This window comes from Callorhinus ursinus, unplaced genomic scaffold (assembly GCF_003265705.2).
Source record: "Callorhinus ursinus isolate GAN/ISIS: 27379988/994484 unplaced genomic scaffold, GSC_fseal_2.0 scaffold5, whole genome shotgun sequence".
Lineage (NCBI taxonomy): Eukaryota > Metazoa > Chordata > Mammalia > Carnivora > Otariidae > Callorhinus > Callorhinus ursinus.
Genome location: NW_027397067.1, coordinates 17,248,971 through 17,272,169, shown reverse-complemented (window position 1 = coordinate 17,272,169; position 23,199 = coordinate 17,248,971). Strand labels below are relative to the sequence as shown.

The window sequence follows — 23,199 nt, the reverse complement described above, 5'->3', positions numbered from 1 at the left end:
CCAGTTTTCCCAACACCATTTGTTGAAGAGACTGTGTTTTTTCCGTTGGATTTTTTTTTTCCTGCTTTGTCGCAGAGTACTCGACCATATAGTTGTGGATACATTTCTGGGTTCTCTATTCTGTTCCATTGATCTATGTGTCTGTTTTTGCACCAGTACCATACTGTCTTGATGATGACAGCTTTGTAATAGAGCTTGAAATCCAGAATTGTGATGTCTCCAGTTTTGTTTTTCTTTTTAAGGATTGCTTTGGCTATCTGGGGTCTTTTGTAGTTCCACACAAATTTTAGGATTGTTTGTTCTAGCTCTGTGAAAAATGCTGGTGGTATTTTGATAGGGATTCCTGGCTATATGATTTATATCAGATAATGCAAACCTAGTAATAAATAACTCCAGAGAAAAAGGGCCTAACTCAAGAATAAAAATGTTAATATCCAAGCTGTAGTGGAAGTAGAAGACAGCGTCTGCCTTCTTTTCCTGCAATACCATTACCCATCAGTATGAATGTCAAGCCATAGAAAACCAACAAGAATGAACAGCACTTTATGAGGACTTTGTGTATGTGTTTGAGATAGATAGGATCAGAAGCTCCCCAATCTCCAAAGGATAACAAGGAATACAAATTCCAGAGACAAGAATCTGCCACAAACAATGTGCCTTTGCTTCCCGCAGAACTTCAGACCTTTGTAATGAAGAGTAAATATTAACCAATCATCGTAAGAAGAATTTATAGACACAGCACCAAGAAAACTGGTCCTAGGATGCTATCACAGTCTATTGCTTGACATGTCCCTGGCACTAGTTACACTTTCTAAGGAACTGAATTTGTAAACACTCTTGAGATGAAATGTAGGCTCCCCTGGGTAAGTGGGTATGGAGGACAATTCAATTAAGGAATACATTGAGTATCTTATTATATATGTTTTGGGATTGTGCAGTTTAGAGAAAAACCCTCTAATATTAGTGGAAGAATCCATAAAAAAAATCTAGGTGGCAAAAAAGACCACCTCAAAACACTGCTTAAAAAATGTTTAATGTTATTTTCCTCCAGCGTTCAACAACTAATAGGATATTTCAAGATGGGAGACAGGAAGTGAATAAATGCAATAAATGCAGTAAAAATCAAGATATATAACCAATTCACATACTTTCCATTAAGTAATCTCATCTAAACCTATGCTCATCATATCCACTGACAGAAAATGTTATTGTTGAAAAAAAAGTATACTTCTTGCTTCTTGCCTAGCTTACGGTACATTGACTATTTTTACCCATTCTTCTTAGCTTCATTTTTGACTAGCTCATTATGTCAGATGCCAGGGATTAGCTTGGCTTAGCTCATCTCATCTCACTCAGAGGCATATACAGGTTTTATACAGACAGAAGCTTATATAATTTGGGGCCCTCTTTATTTTTTAAATTTTAAATCTTTTTTTAAAGATTTTATTTATTTATTTGACAGAGAGAGACACAGCAAGAGAGGGAACACAAGCAGGGGGAGTGGGAGAGGGAGAAGCAGACTTCCCGCGGAGCAGGGAGGCCGATGCGGGGCTCAATCCCAGGACCCTGGGATCATGACCTGAGCCGAAGGCAGACGGTTAACGACTGAGCCACCCAGGCACCCCTAAATCTTTTTTAATTGAAGTATAATTAACATACAGTATTATATTAGTTTCAGGTGTACAATATAGTGATTCAGCAATTCTACACATTACTCAGTGCACATGACCATAAGTGTAGTCACTATCTTTCATGAAACAATGTTATTACAATATTATTGACTATATTCCCTATGTTGTACTTTTCATCACCATAACTTATTTAGTTCATAACTAGAAGTTTGTACATCTTATTCTCCTTTATCTATTTCACACATCCCCCCACCCATCTCCTCTCTGGTAATCACCAGTTTGTTCTTCGTAAAAGTCTGGTTTTTTTTCTCTTTGTTTCTTTCTTCTTTATTTTTGTTTTTGTTTGTTTGTTAATTTGTTGGGTTTTCTTAGATTCCACATATAAGTGAAATCATGTGGTATTTGTTCTTTCTCAGTCTGACTATTTTACTTAACATTTATGCCCTCTGGGTCTATCCGTGTTACTGCAAATGGCCAGATCTCATCCCTTTTTATGGCTGAGTAATATTTCATTGTGTATACATATGTATATACCACATCTTCTTTATCCATTCATCAATCAATGGACATTGGTTATTTCCATATCCTGGGTATTGTAAATATTGCTGTAATAAACATAGGAGTGCATGTGTCTTTTCAAATTAGTGTTTTCCTTTCTGCCATTGTGGAACTATGGGTTCATATGGTAATTCCATTTAAAAATTTTTGAGGAACCTCTATACTGTTTTCCACAGTGGTCATACCAATTTATATTCCCACCAACAGTGCACAGGGGTTCTTTTTCTCTATATCCTTGCCAACACTTGTTATTTCCTATCTTTTTGATTCTAGTCATTCTGACAGGTGTGAGGTAATATCGCATCGTGGTTTTGCTATACATTTCCCTGATGATTAGTGATGTTGAGCATCTTTTCACGTACCTATTGGCCATCTGTATGTCTTCTTTAGGAAAATGTCTATTCGGCTCCTGTGATCATTTTTAATTAGATTTTTTGTTTTTTTAGTGTTAAGTTGTGTAAGTTCCTTATATATTTTGGATATTAACCCCTTAGCAAATAAGTCATTTGCAAATATCTTCTCCCATTCAGTAGGTTGTCTTTTCGTTTTATCAATGGTTTCCTTCACTGTACAAAAGCTTTTTATTGAGGGGGGGGTCTCTTTAAGGAAAAGAATATGAAATTACAAATGCCAAGTTAGGTAAAAAATTAGAATGATAATAGAATTCTCAATGTTTAAAATTATTTATTTATTTATTTATTTTAAGATTTTATTTATTTTTTTGACAGAGAGAGACACAGTGAGAGAGGAAACACAAGCAGGGGGAGTGGCAGAGGGAGTACAGGCTTCCTGTTGAGCAGGGAGCCCGATGTGGGGTTTGATCCCAGGACCCTGGGATCATGACCTGAGCTGAAGGCAGACGCTTAACAGACTGAGCCACCCAGGCTCCCCAGTTTAAAATTTTTTAAATGCTGATAAATACCATAAATAATAAAAACTCCAAGAGAATTATATAATACTTTTATTTATTAATTGCCTGACATACCATTATAAGACTCCCACAATTTTTGGTTTAGTTCCCTTTGGGAGCCTCTTCATACAACAGCTATTTTGTAATAACCTCTTCTATAAAGAGTATAGAAAAGTAATTCAGTCTTTCTTGCAGTATAGTTGATCAAAACTTTTTACATATTGAGGTTTGAGTGCATAAATCATCCCAACCTGGTACACAGACATTCTCATTTTTTTTGTTTGTTTGTTTCTTTATTATGTTATGTTAGTCACCATACAGTACATCATTAGTTTTTGATGTAGTGTTCCATGATTCATTGTTTGCATATAACACACAGTGCTCTATGCAATGTTCATTGTTTTTAATACTGCTACAGGTTTGTGCCCTAAAATCAAAAGAATTTTGAACAATTCTATTTCATACAACTCCCATCACAAAAGAAAAAATATATATGGTATGTTGATAATTGTATAACCATCATTAATGATATATGAATGGATATATGACTATATGAATATATGTGAATATAACCATCATGTATATATATATGTATGTATATACATATATATATATACAATATATATATACATACATATATTCCAACTGGAAACCTACAGTTATGCCTAGGTTTTGATGCAAACTGAAACTTCTGCTTACAATTTTATATTTGCGATGTTTGGATTAATTTTCCATAGACTAGCTTGGGACATTTTAGACACATTGCTCCACCACTTACCTGCACTGTCCTGATGACAGATGTGATAGAACCCCTGTATGTTATATAAACCTTGACTTTGCACCTTTAGGTCATGATGCTGGGTAAGTCAACATAGTGGGAGGTAGAAGTGTTCCCAGAAGCTATTCCTTCACCAGGACACCTAGCAATAACTTAATCAATCACAGAAATGATTGTAAACCACATAAATATATCCTATGAAACCTAAACTAAAACTATCACCAATCGAACTTCCTCTTACCTGGATCCTCTAATACCCACAGCCACTCCAACATCCCTAACACAAGTGCAAATGCTGTGGAAGTAAAGTCAAAGGGGTGAGAGAGCATTGTTGACTGAGAGTAGCTAAAACGTCTTTATTTTGCAAAACATACAACATGTGAATACATTGCTCAGGCCTTTCGCAAAGCCTTGGAAAGACCTGTGCAGAAAAAGAGGGTCCTGAGGCATCAGCATCCCCGTCGTCCATCTATTTGTATATTGACTGCTCATCGTGTGAGCCACACATGGAGAAGCATCTCCATGCAGAAATAAATCGTGTGATTTAAAAGGAGTTAGTCTGCTTCTCCAAAAGAAAAAAAAAAAAACCTTTCATATTGGAACCATAGTCCTCTGAGTCTTCAGGAATTTTCAATAGAGTTGTCTAGGGACAATGAAGGAAAATTACCTTGTTTCAAGAACAAGGAACAAATACCATGGAAAGGAAACCCAGGCTCAGTCAGCAAAAAATGTCCTGAGTGCCAGCTCAACCAGCCCACCTTGAACGTTTGCCCAGGGCTGTTATCACAGGTGTGTGGCAGGTAGGGCAGAAGGTGAGGCCTGGAAGAAAAGAGGTCCCAATAGCGGAAATGGATAACATCAAAGACAAACCGTGCTATCTCGACAGTTGATGCCTGGGACATAGCTTACTGCATGCCCTAAAATAAATCTATATGTAGAATCTGAGGCTGGCTCAGCAGGTTGGATTTACACCACCAGAAATGAAGTTTGAGCTCCCTACATAAAAACCTATCCTTCCAGATCAGATCAAGACTTATTTGTACCCAAAGGCAGGAGTGATTAGATAATTTCTTAAGGCATTCATCACCACTCTATGGTGTAAAACGAGAGGCAAATGGAAAAGTATTCTCAGAGAAAGATGAATGACAAATTTGTAGATTTGAGGATTATTCTTTTAATGGTCTCTGTAAATCTTAAAGGCTATTTAAAGTCTTTCAGTATTTAAGATGTTATAATTTTCCCTCTTGAGAAAACAAAAAAGAAGCACTGAGACCATTTTAAATGTGCCTTGAAAACAACCACAGAAAAATCACCAAAACATTATTCCCTAATGTATTTTTCTATAGGTCTTCTCACATAATTTTCCATTTCTTTTTTTTAAGGTTTTATTTATTTATTTGAGAGAGAGAGAGCAGAGAGAGAGAGAGAGAGAGAGAGAGAACAAGCGGGGGGTGGGGAGGGGCAAGGTGAGAGGAAAGAGCAGGCTCCCCACTGAGCAGGGCCCTGGGATCATGACCTGAGCCGAAGGCAGACGCTTAACCGACTGAGCCACCCAGGCACCCCGTAATTTTCCATTTCTATTTGAATAGGAATATAACAGAATTTTGCGAGCATGCCTAAGTAATATATAAAATCTAAATTCATAATAAGCAATTAAGCTAGGGAAACCAACACTCCTTTAACAGCAGTCTCTCTAGGTAACAATTAGAATGATCCTTAGAACACTAAATTGAAAATCATGAAAGTTCAACTGTACTTAATAGTTTTTATTCCTAGGAGATTTGACCTCCTGTCAAGTTAAAGCTTTTCTTTCCTTTTTATTTCTCCTTCATAAATACGATGCTCCAGACAATTTTCTTAGATGCAGTGGCCTGCTGATGTCACTTATTCCATGGCAACACTTAGCCAGTCTATCTTAAAGAAGCAAAGCAATTCTTGGTTGCTTTTTTTTTTTACAAAAATTGTTGTATGGAATTATTGAATCACTGCATTGTACAGCTGAAACTAATGTAACACTGTATGTTAACAATGCTGAAATTAATTTTTTTTAAATTAAAGAAACAAAGAAAAGAAAAGAAAAGATTTTTGTAGCAAAATAAATTGTTGTATAGTTCCTTAAGATATTGGATATTATATCTATTTAATTTCCCACAAAATTGAATAAAATGTTGAGGGTGGGCTACTTTAAAACATAAGCATAACATGAAATTTAGGTCAAAGAACATGCTAGAGATTTTAGTAATTAGTACCAATATTACACAATGACAAAGCTCCCCTTTCTACCCTTTCATACTTGTTTATGAACACAGGCTTAGTAAAAGCCACCATGGAGGTAAACAGCAACAGGGGCTTTTGAAAAAAGAACTTTCAAACAATGTTATTATTGCAAGAAAGAGGATCTGAAATTGCAACTACATACAAATACATTTACCTATCAACAGGACTGGAAAGTAACACGCACAAAAATGAAAATAAGTGGAGTACTTCAGGGGCGAGTGAGTAGTGTTTTTTGTTTTTGTTTTTGTTTTTTTTTCAAAAAAAGTTTTTAATCTCTTTCCCTCAGCATCTTTAAAACAATGGTTTGAAAATGAGTATGTCATCCTGTCAGAAAAGAGAGTGATACAGTCTGACTTTGCTGGTGGGGGCTAAGCCATAAATGTGACCTCTCAGCCTGTTGCATCTAGACCTAGCAAGACAGTAGCTGTGCTCTCAAAGGAATTAAATCTGGGAATTTCTTTCAATGCCTCACTATCAGAGAAGCTGTAACAGAAATAATTTTATATTCTTATATTTTCTCCAGACAGAGGACTAGAGAATAAACCGCTGAGTCTTCTCCCGCAACCTGCTCCCAGAGGTTTCTGAAACTTTTTAGCTCTGAAAGAGAGAGACCGAGTCCATTCCCAGTGAGGATATCTGTGACAGAGACCGTGTGGGCCCTAATTCCAAATTCTAATGCCATCTGCAAACTCCACGGTCTTACAAGACTTTGGCAAAGTGATAAATTATCAATTTCATCCTTTAAAGGTTAGAAAAGAAAGAACAGCACCGAAGAAGTAAAAATGGTATTGTCCCACCTTAACGAGGCCTCTGACTCTGAATTTAAGGAATAGATATAGGGTTATTTCATCTAAATCATGTTAATCAAGAGGTGGGGTTACGACTTGGGACAGCAGCATGATATCTGAGTTTAAAACATACTTCATGAATTGCTAGAACTTTGACACCACAAAAGATTCAGATTGGTTTATAGTGTGCCTCCCGAGTCGTACCTGTTTCTGAAACACTTCTGATGATTTTACCTCTTCTTAAGATGATATGCTTAGAGCAGCACTGCTTTTAACTTTCTTTCTCTTGTTCTTTCTTTCTGTCCTTCTGTCTTCCTTCATTTCTACTTATCTACCATAGCTCTTTTCTAAAGGACCAGAAAATTGGGTTAACACTGCAGCTATGTTAGCAGTTAATGTCTATTACAGGGAGAAACTGTGATTAAAGCTGGCACTTGTCAGATCTGACTTTACCCTGTATTGACTCTTTTTTTTATTGAGGTATAATTAATATATAACATTATATCAGTTTCAGGTGTACCAGATAATAATTCGATATTTGCATATATTGCAAAATGACCACCACAATAAATCTAGATAAACTCTGTCGCTGTACATAGTTACAAAATTTTTTTTCCTTGTGCTGAGAACTTTTAAGATTTACTCTTTAGCAACTTTCAGATATAGCAAGACAACATTATACATAGCATGACTAGGCTACGTAGCATATACAGCATGTAATTATAGTCGCCATGCTATCACTAGGGCCACATTGCATCCCCAGGACTTATTCATTTTATAACTGGAAATTTTTACTTCTTGATCACCTTCACCCATTTCTCACACCCCCAAATCCCCACCTCTGGAAACCACCATTCTGGTCTCTGTAGTTGTTTGTTTGTTTTAGATTCCACTATAAGTAAGATCATACTTATTTGTCTTTCTTTGACCTGTTTCTCTTAGCATAATGCCCTCAAGGACCATCTGTACAGTCACAAATGGCAAGATTTCATTCTTTTTATGACTGAATAATATTGCATTGTATATGTATACACCACATTTTCCTTATGCATTTGTCTGTTGATGGGCACCTAGGTTGTTTCTGTGTCTTGGCTACTGTGAATAAGGCTGCAATGAACATGGTGGTGCATATGCCTTCTCAAATTAGTGTTTTTCTTGGACAAGTACCCAGAAGTAGAATTGCTGGGTCATGTGGTAGTTTTATTTTTAATTTTTTGAGGGACCTCCATCCTGTTTTCCACGGTGGTTGCATGTATTGACTCTTGCAGAGACGGGCTCTCCCACAGATCTTCTCAGGCAAGAAGGTAGGCCAGAACATTGTTACACAACCTAAAATGAAGGCAAATACACAAAAGAGTTTTGAGTTCCACATGAGAAAAAGAGCACATAAATGAAAAATTGGAATTTCTTTTAATTTAGCAGCCTTTGATATTCACTATTCCTGTCTAAGCCATCCATCTATTTCTTTTCTCTTTTATTTTAATAAGTAACAAAATAAAAGCTAAATATTTCAAATATTTCTACCTATGATGTACCCCCAACCAAACATTATTTATTCTTGTTCTCTACACTCTAATTTTTGAGTTAAGGAGATAAGCTAGTAAGAAAAAGTATGAGAGGTTTTTGATATTGAAAAACTAAAAATGTGGAAGAAAACTTGAGGGAGGGACTGTAAGAAGGTGCTTTAGGAAAAGAAAAAAAATAGAGAAGAAGTAAGCGAGGAAATAAATCATCTACAAGCCAAGGAAAAGGAAAGTTACTGAAGGAGAGAAATTAGAGGATGGTGACAGAACAATTAAGGACTGATTAGCCTCATGGGAAAGGTCCTTAACAAGAAGTTGCTGTGGCACGATCCTGGAAAAGCAGTATCTATGCACATAATAGTCAACAGATTCTCTTTCATAGAATTATCCTTTTGTAACTTGAAATATCCTAACTTTTGTTGAGTGACAATGTGCTTTTCCTTGAGATAATAACCTCTTTGAGGCTGGCTAACAGAAGGGACAATTCAGTGGCTTTGTATTTTCCACTAAAATAATTAAATTTTTGGCATTGACTTCTATTTCAAAAGCAATATGCCCAAATTATTCAAATACCATTTCCAAGGCATAATAATTTTTTTGATGAAATTTCTGTCAAAAATATCTTAACTGGTCAAAACGTAAATGCAATCCAGAAAGTAAAACTCACAAAATCCAAACGAAGTGTATTCTTGAAGTGGAGAAAAGAAGCTATAACAGTTTCCCACCAAAAACAAAACAAAACCTTCTTTGAAAAAAACTTTAGGTTGAAGACCACCAAAACATGGGTCTGGCAAATCAGCAACTGGAATGAATTCCCAAGTTTGGAAATTACTCTCGAGAATTTTGCTGTGCCATTTTTAGAAGGTTCCATTTTGAAAGACAGTGTCTAAAGTATATCAATCTCCATTGTTTTACTGGAATTTAGAGTTAAAGGCAGTTTGATGAAAACAAATGCAATGATCTGCCATAGTAATCTTTTTTTTTAATTTTTTATTGTTATGTTAATCACCATATATTACATCATTAGTTTTTGATGTAGTGTTCCATGTTTCATTGTTTGTGCATAACACCCAGTGCTCCAGATCTGCCATAGTAATCTTAATGATCAGCAACTACTGCAACTCTTTCCTTGAAGCAAAAGGGAAGCCATTTTAGTTTGTAATGCAGATCTTATGAATATCTTTTGGGCAGAATTGGACAGTGCAAGGTCAAAACATGATAACCAGGCATGTGCTTCTAAGCAGCCTAGCTTAGGAAGATGACCAGTGTTGTTAGAGCCTTTTATATCTAATTTAGACAATATTAGAGAAAATAGCCCTGCGTGGTCTTGGGCAATTCACTGAGGCTGTTCTCTCGTGTGTAAAATGTGAATAAAAATACTTACCTCACTGAGTGGTTGTGAGAAATAAGTTAGATAATGTTTACAAAGCCCTTAACAAAGCACCCCACACATAGAAATGACTTCAATAAATGGCTAACTGTATTATCTGTAAGTGTAATCAGATTTGACTGATCCTGCCCCACGGAGACTGTTCTCTGAGAATAGTTTTTGAGCAGATGACTGCTCTAAATCAAGAAGGGAAGTCGAGAGAGCAGACCCAGGATATTGCTGGGAAGGTGGAAGATCTGATCTGAGTAACTTAGTAGTGGCAACAATCCTTAGCCAGGAGCAAGAAAAAGATGGAAAGGAAAAATCATAACGAGTATTTTCAGAACCTGTAATTACCTTTTGCTGAGGGATGTCAGACATACTCTGGATTTTAATCAGAGATTTTAGGGAATTCTTAAGGCTGAAAGAGGACTTAGAGAGATCATTTCTCTAATTTTATTTTACAGAGGAGGACACTGAAGGCTGGACACATGAGAAATTTTAAAACTACATGATCGGTTAGTGAAAACACTGGGACCCAGAACTGCTGACTTCTACTCCAGTGTTTTTTCCACAACTTAACACCCTCTGCCACATAAAAGTGAGTAAGACTTCAGAAGAGATTTCAGAAACATCCAAAGGAATATTTGCTATTAGGAAGGGACAAGGAACAGAAGCAGAGGATTGCATAGATTGGAATAGTTCATGTAGACCCTGGTTCATTTCTTTGGTTTTTCTCATATGTTAATGGAAAGAAAGAACAAAGCAAAAATATTTCCAAAGAGCGCTCACAGTAATAAGGGGCTTACAGGAGAAAATGTATACTTGGTGTATATGATGAACTTGCAGGGATAACTTTTTAATAATCTCAGTGAGAATGATGTGCATACATTTATGTAACTTTCAGAAAGAATTCAATACACAAAACAATTTAGGGTTATTATCAGAAACACCCCCAAAAATACTAAATAAGGAATTTGGTATAATTTAAAAATCATGAATATAAGCAATTTTATAGAAAAGGAGCTAAAAAAATCTTAGATTCTCTTATTATTTCAAATTAACTTCCAATATTGTCAGCTTACAAAGTGCATTTGTTAGTTTACGTGTTTACACGCTATTTAGTATTATTTAATACTTTTCATATCTTGTTACATTAAAATCCACTGGACTATCTGAACTCTGAATAGATCATTTTACCATTTTATAAATCATGCATTCGTCATTTAGAAAATATTGGTTCATTTTGTATGCAGATTTTCCAAATGTTGGCACATTTCATGATATAAGAAAGTATATCCATTAATAGCACTGCTGATATCATCAGAAAAGTCTTTAAGGATTAGCTCGTGGTGGTGGATGAATTGTAATATTCACCTGAAAGTTTGAAATGTGTCATTGACAAGTACTGTCAGTTGTTTTCCTTAAAGTGATTGGGTGGGGGGCTCATTTACTTCACTTAAAGAAAATGTCAAATACCCAAGTCATGATAAGCGTAGTTTGTCTATCAGTCATACTTTCAAGTAAAATGGTGTTTCATGAAAAAACCAGCTACTTTAGTTCACAATGCAAACAGTGGCAGACAACCTCTGTCGTATGTAGCACAGAATGTAGCACTTTATGCCCACTTCCCATTTCGTCACACAGAATATGAAGAAGATGTGATCTCAGAGGTTGAGTTATCATAAAAATAATTTCTATGTTGAAGACATGCATAAGCTAAAATTGGCATTTTTTAAAGTGAGTGCATAGCAGTGAAGAATGCAGTGACTATCCATGTAGTTTGCTCTGTGCCGAGGCACCGCGGTTTTATTGACCATTTCTTTCACACCATCATGGCATTTGTCAACCCAGCAAAAAAGGCAAATGTCATCTTTGTATTCATACCAAAAGAGTTTTGAACTTTTAGATATCCCCCAGGAGGGTGTCCGGGACACCCTGAGGTCTGCAGACCACACTCTGAGGAACCCTGCACTACACTGTATTAATGATGACAGCATGGATCTCATTGCTACTATTTATGTATTTGATTCAGGCATCCTTCTAATTCCTTAAGATGTACTTCTTCTTGTTTCTTATTAATCAATTTGGTCAACAAATATTTTATGTATGCTCGTTACAGGGAGAACCCAGGAAATGGCCTCCGCTCATAAATAGCATAGAACCTTCTAGAAGAGACAAAATTTTAAATAGGACATCAGAAATTGGATAAATCTGAAAATTTTAAAGGTGTTATGGAGTAGTTTAAACTTAAAAACTTGAAAATGAAGTAGATATAAAAAGGTAATTAGAAATGCTTTCAACAAGGAGAAGTGGGAAATTAAGTGAAACATAGTACAGCTGAAGAAAAAGACTGATGTTTTTATTGCTAGCCATCTAGTGCATTCAATGGATATTTGATGTGAGAAAAATTTATAAAGTAGAGTTGCTTAGACTCTGGAAATGAGAACAAATAATAAAGATTTATGATTAAGTGAGGAACTGTAGGTGTATCTTTCTTTCAAGACCAAAATTTGAATGTTTTATTAGCTTTAAGTGCCCTCATAATTGTAGTAAGTGCTGCAGTGGAATAGAATGTAGTCAAAAGTGAGTGAAATAATGTGTGTAAGACACTGTGGTTTCTTCGTTTTAAAAAGAACACCATCCAGGGCGCCTGAGTGGCTTAGCCGGTGAAGCGTCTGCCTTCGGCTCAGGTCATGATCCCGGGGTCCTGGGGTCGAGCCCCACATTGGGCTCCCTGTTCAGTGGGGAGCCTGCTTCTCCTTCTCCCTCTGCTGCTCCACCTGTTTGTGCTCTCTCTCTCTCTGTCAAATAAATAAAATCTTTTTAAAGTTTTTTTAAAAAGAGAGAATCTCATGAGCAGAGGCATTGGCTTGGAAAACTTATTCATTTTTCCAATACATATTTACTGATTTTCCACTTTAGGTACCCTTCTAGATACTGAGGCTAATAGTGGGGGACAAGATAAGAGAGTAGTTGGAAGTTGGAAGAAAGGGAAATGGGGTGAGAAGAAAGGGTTGAAATGACCACAGTATTACAGAAATGAAATTGGCAGGACTTTGTAACTGACCAGACATGGGCAGGGAGGATGGGTGAGGGATTTTGCACCCAAGGGACGAGGGAAGCAGCAGTGTCGTTAACATAAGGAGAACAGAGGAAGAAAGTTGGACAGGAAGATAATAATTTCCATTGTAGACATAATGTACGTGGGGTTTAAAGGGGCAACTAGAGCGCCTGGGTGGCTCAGTCAGTTAAGCGTCTGCCTTCTGCTCAGGTCATGATCCTGAAGTCCCAGGACGGTGTCCCACATTGGGACTTCTCCCTCTGCCCCTCACCCCACTCTCGTGCTCACTCTCTCTCTCTCTCTCTCTCTCTCTCTCAAATAAACAAATAAATAAATAATTAAAGGGGCAACTAGGTGCAAGCCGGGAGAAATGAGGGACTGAAATTTGAGAATGCCACAGGATAAAAGATTGGAACAGAGATTTTGGAGTCATGTTCACAGAAATAAGAGATTGTGAAGCAGGGGGGAAATGATTATGATGGAGGTGTGCGTGTGTCTCTGTGTGGATGTGGATGTAATGACAACTGACAAGAGAAGAGGGTCCAGCAGAGATCTTTGGAGAACCCCTGTGTTTAGGAGTCCAGAGAGATCATATGTGTCCATATATAAATACAATACCTTGTAGAGAGGGGAGTGCCTTCAGAGAAATGCAGATGGTCTTACAGCACTTTGCAAGAGAGGCCCTGCCTCTAGCTGAGGAGTTCAGGAAAGGTTTCATTGAGGATGAACATTTAAACTGGGTCATATGGTATGTGGGATTTCAATTTGGGGGGCCTGGGGACTGGGCGAGAAGAAGTGGGTATTCAATTTAGAGGGAACAGCATGAGCACATAACATGGAGATGAAAGGGCAAGGCACTTGTGGGAATAGAAGTTTAAGATGCTAGAGTAAAAGCTTTGCTGATATGAATAACTCCAAAGACTCCAGTGTTAACGTGAGTTGTGTCCTCCTCACTCCATTTCTGGTCACTTGATTTCAAGAATGATTGGTATGTTTTTTCATTGATAACTTTTTTTTAAAGATCTACTTATTTGAGAGAGAGTGGGAGGGGCAGGGAAGAGGAAGAGAGAGACTCTCAGGCAGACTCCCAGCTGAGCACAGAGTCAGAGGCCATGGGGCTCGGGGCTCAATCCCAGGACCCTGAGATCATGACCTGAAATCAATAGTCGGACACTTCACCAACTGAGCCACTCAGGCACCTCTCTTCATTGTTAACTTTTACTCATGCATGTGTAAACATTTTTATTTCTACTTCATTGTGAATTTCCATCATCACTGCATTTATTATAAATCTAACGGTCTTTGTGACTTCACTTAAACATGATGCAGTAAGGGAGGGAAAGTTGTCTGAGGATTATTTGGCAAATGAAATTCTCCACAGATTAAGAAAAACATTTCTCCCAGTTCTTTCATGTGACTAAACTTTGACTAAAGTAAAAGGAACTTGTTTCTTGTGGCTTTGTTCCAGAGTTTTTTTAGACATTTGATTGTTTTTTGTTGTTGGTTTGGGGCGCTTTTTTTTTTTTTTGCAAAGCACTCCTTTGGTTTAAATGTTGTATTAATATTTGTGTTTGCTTTACAACTTTTCTGTTTCCTTGTCTTCCCATGTGTGTACTATGGTGTTACTTGTGGTGCTGACTTGCAGACTGTGCGGTTTGTCACAGTTGCCAGTGATACATTGCACTGATAGTATTTTGCCTGCTGTGCTTGGATAGATTGCTCAAACCAGGAAACATATACAAGAGCTCAGTTGTCAAGGCATGTTGTTGCCAACAAAATCTTGAGGCACTATTCACAACATTCATGTCACCTACAATTGGCCCGATCTGAATTTAAAAATCGACCTATGGAAAGTATTTTTTTAAAGGATTTTATTTATTTATTTGACAGAGAGAGACACAGAGAGAGAGAGAGGGAACACAAGCAGGGGGAGTGGGGAGGGAGAAGCAGGCTTCCCGTGGAGCAGGGAGCCCGATGGGGGACTCGATCCCAGGACCCCGGGATCATGACCCGAGCCCAGGGCAGATGCTTAACGACTGAGCCACCCGGGTGCCCCGACCTATGGAAAGTATTAAGGAAAATCACGATACGTGTGCAAACTTCAACTCGGAGAATGACTCATTCTTAGTCAACTGTGAGAAGATTTGAAATGAAAAGAGAAAGCAGGTGTCATAGAATACTTAACAAGTTTTTTCAAAGCTTTCCAGAAAAACAGTGGAGGAAAAAAATACAGACTAGGAACTCTAATGAGATATATCACAGTTTCTAGTATGTGTAGTGAAGGGAGGCCACAGCCATGCTCTATCAAACCCCATTTCTGAAACTAGAACCACTCTGAACATGTAAGGGGTTGAGCCTTCGGAACAAAAGTGGTGACTTGCCCCCATAAGGAATTTGTTCTAGAGCTCAGAAACTGGTTGGCTAAGGCAATGTACCATCATAGCACATGCTTTGTTCCTTTCTATTGTGGTAGATATGCCTAACATACAATTTATCATTTTAACCATTTTTAAGTGTACAATTCAGTGGCATTAAGTATAATCACAATGTTGTGCAACCACCACCACTATTTCTACCACATTTTCATCATATCAAACAGGAAGTCTGTACTCATTAAATAATAACTCCCCATTCCTCCCTTCCCCTGGTCCCTAACAGCCACTACTTTATTTTCTGTCTCTATGAATTTTACTATGCAAGATATCTCATATAAATGGAATCATAAGAGCGTTTGTCCTTTTATGTCTGGTTTATTTTGCTTGACATAGTGTCTTCAAGATTCATCCACATCATAGTGTGTATCAGAATTTCATTCCTTTTTAAAGAGGAATAATTTACCATTGTGGATTCACGCCACAGTTTGCATATTCATTCATCCATCGGTGGACATTTAGGTTGTTTGCACTTTTTAGCTGTTGTGAATAATGCTACTACAAAGATTGGTGTACAAGCATCTGTCTGAGTTCCTGCTTTCAGTTATTTTGAGTATATACCTTGGAGTGAAACTGCTGGATCCTATAGTAATTCTATGTTTCATTTTTTGAGGAACCACCCAACTGTTTTCCACAGTGGCTGCATCATTTACATTTCCACCGACAGTGCATGAGGGCTCCAACCACTCCACATCCTCACCAACACTTGTTTTCCATTTGTTTGATACTAGCCGTCCTAATGGGTGTGCGGTGGTATCCCCCTGTAGTTCTGATTTGCATTACCTTAATCACTAATGATGTTGAACATCTTTTGATGTGCCTTTTGGCCACATGCATATCTTATTTGGTAATGTCTATTTAAGTCTTTTTATTTTATTTTTATTTATTTATTTAACAGAGAGAGACACAGTGAGAGAGGAAACGCAAGCAGGGGGAGTGGGAGAGGGAGAAGCAGGCTTCCTGCTGAGCAGGAAGCCCAATGCGGGGCTTGATCCCAGGACCCTGGGATCATAACCTAAGCCGAAGGCAGATGCTTAACAACTGAGCCACCCAGATGCCCTTAAGTCTTTTACCCATTTTTGAACAGAGCTGTTTGTCCTGGGAAAAATTTTTCAGGCTTTGACTTTGGATATCTAATCACTGCATTTTCTAAAGCTAATGACCGCTATTACTAATTGGTTCACTTATTACCAAATGAACAAACTACATTTTATTTTTTTTAAAGATTTTATTTATTTATTTGACAGAGAGATAGAGAGAGCACAAGCAGGGGGAGTGGAAGAAGGAGAGGGAGAAGCAAGCTCCCTGCTGAGCAAGGAGCCCAATATGGGCCTCGATGCCAAGACCCCAGGATCATGACCTGAGTTGAAGGCAGACGGTTAACCGACTGAGCCATCCAGGCGCCCCAAATTTCACTTTAAATTTCACTAAATTTTGGATACCAACTCCTTCCACTCTAAGAATTGTGAACTTTTACTAATTCTTAGACAATTTGAGATTCCTATATACTATAAGTAGAATTATTTTAGTTGCACTTAAAGAATTGATTTGATACTGCTAATATATATAACTTATTTTGCTATACCTTGTAAAATTTTAATTATATTATATAAGTTGTTTACCTAAAAAAATTAATCCTGAGATCCTTCAGAAGTAATTTCATTTTTATTCCTTAACTTTAGAGTTATTGTAAATTTTTGAGCTGTGAATAAGATGTTCAAATGGATATTAACTGGTTTATTCAGAAACCCCTTACTAGTTTCTAATTTAAAGGGATTCAGGAGATGTGGAAGAATCCCGTGAACCCATGATTTTGAATCTGAAAAGGAAATGACATTTATAGGCTTAGATGATTATCTGTACATTTGTTCTGTATAAATTCGCATGCTGCCACCTCCAAAGATACTCTAAGGCACCACCATCTACCGTTCAGGCTATTTAAAGCTTTTACTGATTTCTTTCCTCCATTCTTCACCTAGAAAACATTGTTGACAGAGAAACTGGAGAGATCTTTAAAACATTTAAATCAGATAATATCATTTCTCCGATTAAACAAAAGAAGCAACATAACAAAACAAAAACATTCCAGTGGCTTCCCCATCACACTTAGAATAAAATCCAAATCCTTAATGAGGCCCACAGGGTCCTACATTGATCTGGTCTCATCTCCTTTCCCTGTTTCTCGGTTGATTAATTGCCTCTACATTGACCATATTCATGCACTGAGTATTTGTACTGGTTCCCTCTATCAGCCCTTGCCTAGCTTCCTTCCTTCCTCATTCAGGTCTCTGCTCACATGTCATCTTCTCAAAGAGGCCTTCCCAGACCTCTGTATCCCACTTTCTAATACATTTCCCCGTTTTATTTTTCTTCATAGCTCCTAACACTAGCTTATGTTGTATTGTTACATTATGTTACCTTATGTTATGTATCTGTTTTTTGCTATTCTCCTCCATTAGATTTTTCACTTCATTTAGTCAGGGACCTTTCTCTGCCTTATTTTATTTCCAGTGCCTACAAGAGTGCTAAACAGGTAGTAGTCACTCAACAAATATTTAGTAAATAAACAAATGAATGAAAAGACTAGAGTTGAAAAATCTTTAAAGGTATCATAATTTTGGTAAAATCCCTACATATTCATTTCCTAGGGCTGCTATACAAATTCCACAAACTGGGTGGCTAATGGTAAATTTCACATTATGCTGTTTAAAGTCAGTGGTTTAAAACAAAAGAAATGTGGGGTGCCTGGTGGCTCAGTCAGTTAAGTGTCTGCCTTCGGCTCAGGTCATGATCCTGGGGTCCTGGGATTGAGCCCCATGTTGGTCTCCCTGCTCAGTGGGGAGCCTGCTTCTCCCCTGCCTGCCTCTCCCCTGCTTGTGCTTGCTCTCTTCCTCTGTGTGTGTGTGTCAAATAAATAAATAAAATCTTTAAAACAAGAAAAATGTATCCTCTCACAGTTCTGGAGTCCAGAAGTCTAATATCAAGGTGTTTGTAGGGTCGGTTCCTTCTGAGTGCTCTGGGGGACCATCTGTTCTATGTCTCTTAGTTTCTGCTGACAGCCAACAATCCTTGGTGTTCCTTGGCTTGTAGATGCATCAATCCAATCACTGCCTCCATCTTCACGGGGCATTCTCCTTGTGCCTCTGCCTTCACATGGCTTTTTATTTTTTTTAAGATTTTATTTATTTATTTGACAGAGAGATAGAGAGAGAGCACGAGTACGCAGAGTGGCAGGCAGAAGGAGAGGGAGAAGCAGGCTCTCCGCTGAGCAGGGAGCCGGATATGGGGACTCGATCCCAAGACTCCAGGATCATGACCTGAGCCGAAGGCAGCCGCTTAACCGACTGAGCCACCCAGGCACCCCGACATGGCTGTCTTCTTATAAGGACACCAGTCATAATGGATTGGGGGCTCATCCTAGTTCAGGATGACCTCATCTTAATTTAACTAATTATACCCGCAGTGACTTTATTTCCAAGTAAATTCACATTCTGAGGTACTGGAAGTTATGATCTCAACATCATATATATATATTTTTTTTTTGGTTGCAGGGGAGCAGACACAATTCAACCTGTAACAACCTATAACCAACTGCTTTGAGATCTTAATATCTCATTACTTGAACTATTTTTTAAAGATCTTATTTATTTATTTGAGAGAGAGAGAGCGCAGGAACAGAGGGGAGGGGCAGAGGGAGAAGCAGACTCCCCACTGAGCAGGACCCTGGGATCATGACCTTAGCAGAAGGCAGACCTTAACCGACTGAGCCACCCAGGCGCCCCTCATTACTTGAACTATTTTGAAGAAGGTATTGGGCCCCAAGGCAACGCACTGGAATCAAAAGCATAGGAAATGTAAATAACGCAGTTGTTTTCTTTATATCTGTTATTACTTCATATAACAATGATATTTAACAAGTTCAGAGATACTTGTTAGTTGGAAAAAAAATGTTTAGTAATCAATTTTTAGGTACATTATAAAAAAGTTTGCTTTTCTGAGTAATGTTCATTCTGTTCAACATTTTACACTGTTACTATGTGAAGTAAAAAGGAAAGGGACTCTTGTTCTTTGTAACTATTCTTCTTCAGAGATAGCAGGAAAGAACAGTATTTTTAAAACCAGAAAGTAAACCTCAGACAGGTATACACTTAAATATTTATAACCAGAGACCAAAATTGGTGTTTCACATTTGCCAGTCCTCCCACATCCCTTAATTGAACAGATGGGTTTTATACTGTGCACCCCCACAAAAACAGCTAAACTTGATTAGTTGCTGTCGTTGCTGTTGTTTTTTCCAAACCTCAAGTGTGGAATGAATTTAGAAGAATTAGACCCTCTGAAACATCTCCTGCTCCAATTCGGATACACAGAAATTGAGTGAAATGATTGCATTAGCTTCCTTGGGCTGCTGTAACAAATTACTATAAACTGGGTGGCTTGAAAGAACAGAAGCTTATTCTTTCACAGTTCTGGAAGCTAGAGGCTCAAAATCAAGGTGTTGGCAATGCCATGCTCCCTCTGAAGGTTGTGGGAGAGAATTTGTTTTGTGCTCTCTTCTAGCTCCTGGTGGTTGCTGGCAGGCCTTGGGGTTTTTGACTTGTAGAATATCACTCCAATCTTGGTCTCTGCCTTCACATGACTTTCTTTCCTGTGTGTATGTGTACCTGCAAATCTCCCTCTTCTTATAAGGACACCAGTTGTAGGGGATAGGGCCCACTCTAATATCATGTGACTTTATCTTAACTTGATTACACTGCAAAGACCCTATTTTCAAAAAAGTCATAGGTCCCAGGCATTAAGACTTAACCTATCTTTTGGGTTCAATTCACTCCACTAAAATGATTTTAATTTTCTAAATGAGAAACCTAACACATATACATAAATTTTAGAATGCAGTAGTCCTACCATGTTATAATAAACCTAGCAGCTTCTTGTTCATCTCAATACTCTACCAATTCCTGGTCTACTGACACAAGGATGTTCACTGTTTTTAGCTGTTTCTTAAAATATTTCACTCCATGTTATTAACTCACATCTCATTTTTTGCTATTACCTATTGATCTTTTACTATGGAAGATGAAAACTTAGTTTTCTAATACCACCCAAAGAAACACACACTTTTCATCTTCTTCCACTTCTCAGTATGGTTAGTTATAGCACTCTATTTTTGTTAAATCAATATTCAGGGCTTATATTATTGTGCCTACGTGACTATTATTTATAGAAGGGCCATAAAATGTACAGTGATTAAATGTATTTTCTTTTACAACTCTTTTATTCTTGGTGATAGTAATTAAGTCTCTTCCCCCCCCCCTTAGTATTCTATGTAGTAATAATAAATGTTCAGCCTCTTCAGGTTATCTGTTAGTTCCACTTCCCTCACAGAGACCCCATAATCCTGTTCCCATATGGCCTGGTTTCTCTCTAAGTATTCTCTATGGCTGAGACCTTAGGATTATCATTCTGGGCCTTTCTTTCCTTCTCTCCCCTGTTGAAGCTCCTGTTGGCTGGATCACAATATTTCCCTTTCTGGGTTTCCTCCCTCTTCTTGATAGGCCACTTCCTATAATAATCACTTCCTGAGAAAAGGTATGATAGGAGTGAAACACTTGAGTTCCTCAATATCTGAAAAATATCTCTATTTTACTATTAAACTAAATTGATAGTATGGCCTGGTATACAGTTTCCTAGATGGGAAATCAAATTCCGTCACAATTCTGAAGGTTTTATAAAATTTTCTCCTAGCTCCTAATTTATTGCTGAGATGGCCTTTACCATTCTGATCCATGGTCCTTTGTATGTGAGGTGTTTTTATTTTTACTCCCTAGAAGGTTTTACATTCTTTTTTTTTTTTTTGGCCCCAGTACTGAAATTTCACAATATGTCTTGTAGGTCTTTTCTCTATTTGTTATTCTAGGTACAAATTTGACTGTTTCCATCTGGAAATGTGTGCCCTTCAGTGCTGCTGAATTTTCTTGAACTATTTCTTCACTACAGTTTTCTCAATTCTTTCCTTCCAAAACCATCCTTATTTGGATATTAGACCCCCTGGACTGGACTCCAATTTTACTATCTTTTCTCATATTTCTGTATCTTTAATTTTTTATTTTACTTTTGAGAGAGTATCTTCAACTATTTTCTAACCCATCCAATACATATTTAATTTTTGATGTCACAGTTTTTAATTTTAAAGAACTATCTCATTTTTTCTTTTTATATCATCATGCTCTTATATAATATAACTTTTCATCTCTCTAAGGATATTATTGGTCTTTTGGAGGGGGGGTTCTCTGTATTTTTCTGTTTCCCCTTGTTTGTTTGCTTTTCTATTTGTTTCTATTGTCTCTCATGCAGTGGGATTTATTCAAATTCTGGTAATGCTTGATTGTTCTGTCATATTTAAGAATGAGATATTGATAATGCTATTTTTAAACTCCATGTACATCAGGGGCGCCTGGGTGGCTCAGTTGGTTAAGCGACTGCCTTCGGCTCAGGTCATGATCCTGGAGTCCGGGATCAAGTCCCACATCGGGCTTCCTGCTCAGCAGGGAGTCTGCTTCTCCCTCTGACCCTCTTCCCTCTCGTGCTTTCTATCTCTCATTCTCTCTCTCAAACAAATAAATAAAATCTTTAAAAAAAATTAAAAAAAATAAACTCCATGTACATCAGTAAGACTTACCTTAGAATTATATGTGGACCCATTTCTTTGGTTGGAGGACTCTAAGCTGATAGCTCCTATAAAACTTTTGCCTTGGGTGGGTCCACTTTTCTAAAAGAGGAATCTTCTAGCCTCTTGCCTCCAGGATAAAAACCTGGCTGTCAACAAGTAGACAGATTCTCATTTATCCTGCCACTTTTCATATGATACTCTAACCCCACCCTCACCTCTGTCAGGTTAACCCAAGTCCAGAGCATGTTTGGTTAAATCCATCCACTTGTTTGCTGAGGTAAAGGAGAACAAGTTAGCTGTCTGGGGTTCTAACCACTGTTTTAAAGAACTTTGATTAATCCTTTTCTTTTTCAGCCCACTTGCATCGTTGCCTTCCAGAACACCTGGAGCCTCAAATTTCTGAGATCGTTCTGGGTCTTCGCAGCAGGGATTGTCCAGATGTAGTCCTCCGCATTTGTAAGCTTTGGTTTTAGCTTTCTGTTCTGCTAAGACATGTGCAACTTGCCCATCCACCTTCAGTTTCTAAAAGATGGACCTGTCAGTTTTCATTTCCCCTCCTTTTCTCTTTGTCCTCTTGGGTTTAGGCCTTATTTCTTCTTTCAGTGTCATTTAGTAGGGCTTGGGGAGGAAACATTTATGGATGCATATATGTAATCTGCTGTGTTTAGCCAGAAGTTCTCTGATAGATTATTCATTAGTGTATCATCATGGAAGGTGCTTGTCAATTAATTTTGAGTTCCTAAATAGTCTAGAGCAACCAACCCTCAGGTGAATTTTTCCCTCCCTGCCCTTTATTTTATTAAATGTTCATCATTGCATTATAAACGTTTTATTTTTACTAACAGTTTAAATAATTAACATATAATTTTTTAACAAAATAACATGTTTATTTTTGAAAATGTGGCCAATAGAATTCATCAAGAAAACATTTTAAAAGAAAATGAAAAACCACAATCCCACCACTTTGAACATTTTGGGGAAATACCTTGGGAACCATTTGGGGGGAATATATTGAGCTTATTTTATGAGCTTTATCAAGTAAAGAAATTGAATTAGCAATTTATAATCTTCCACAAAGAAAAGTCCAGGTCCAGAGAGTTTCATTGGTAAATCCTATCAGACATTTATGGATGAAGTAATACCACTTGTATGCAAACTCTTTCAGAAAATAGAAGAGTAAAGATTATTTCCCAACTTAT

The 23,199-nt window shown here is 37.5% G+C and overlaps 1 protein-coding gene across 1 annotated transcript in view; it reads left to right on the top strand.

Annotated features, from left to right (window-relative positions):
• PDE7A (phosphodiesterase 7A) overlaps positions 1-23,199 on the top strand; it is a 208,599-nt gene that overhangs the window by 50,364 nt on the left and 135,036 nt on the right. Inside the window, exon 2 of the mRNA XM_073892831.1 lies at positions 10,302-10,435. The gene's annotated coding sequence lies outside the window, so the exon portion shown is untranslated. The remainder of the gene's footprint in view (positions 1-10,301; positions 10,436-23,199) is intronic.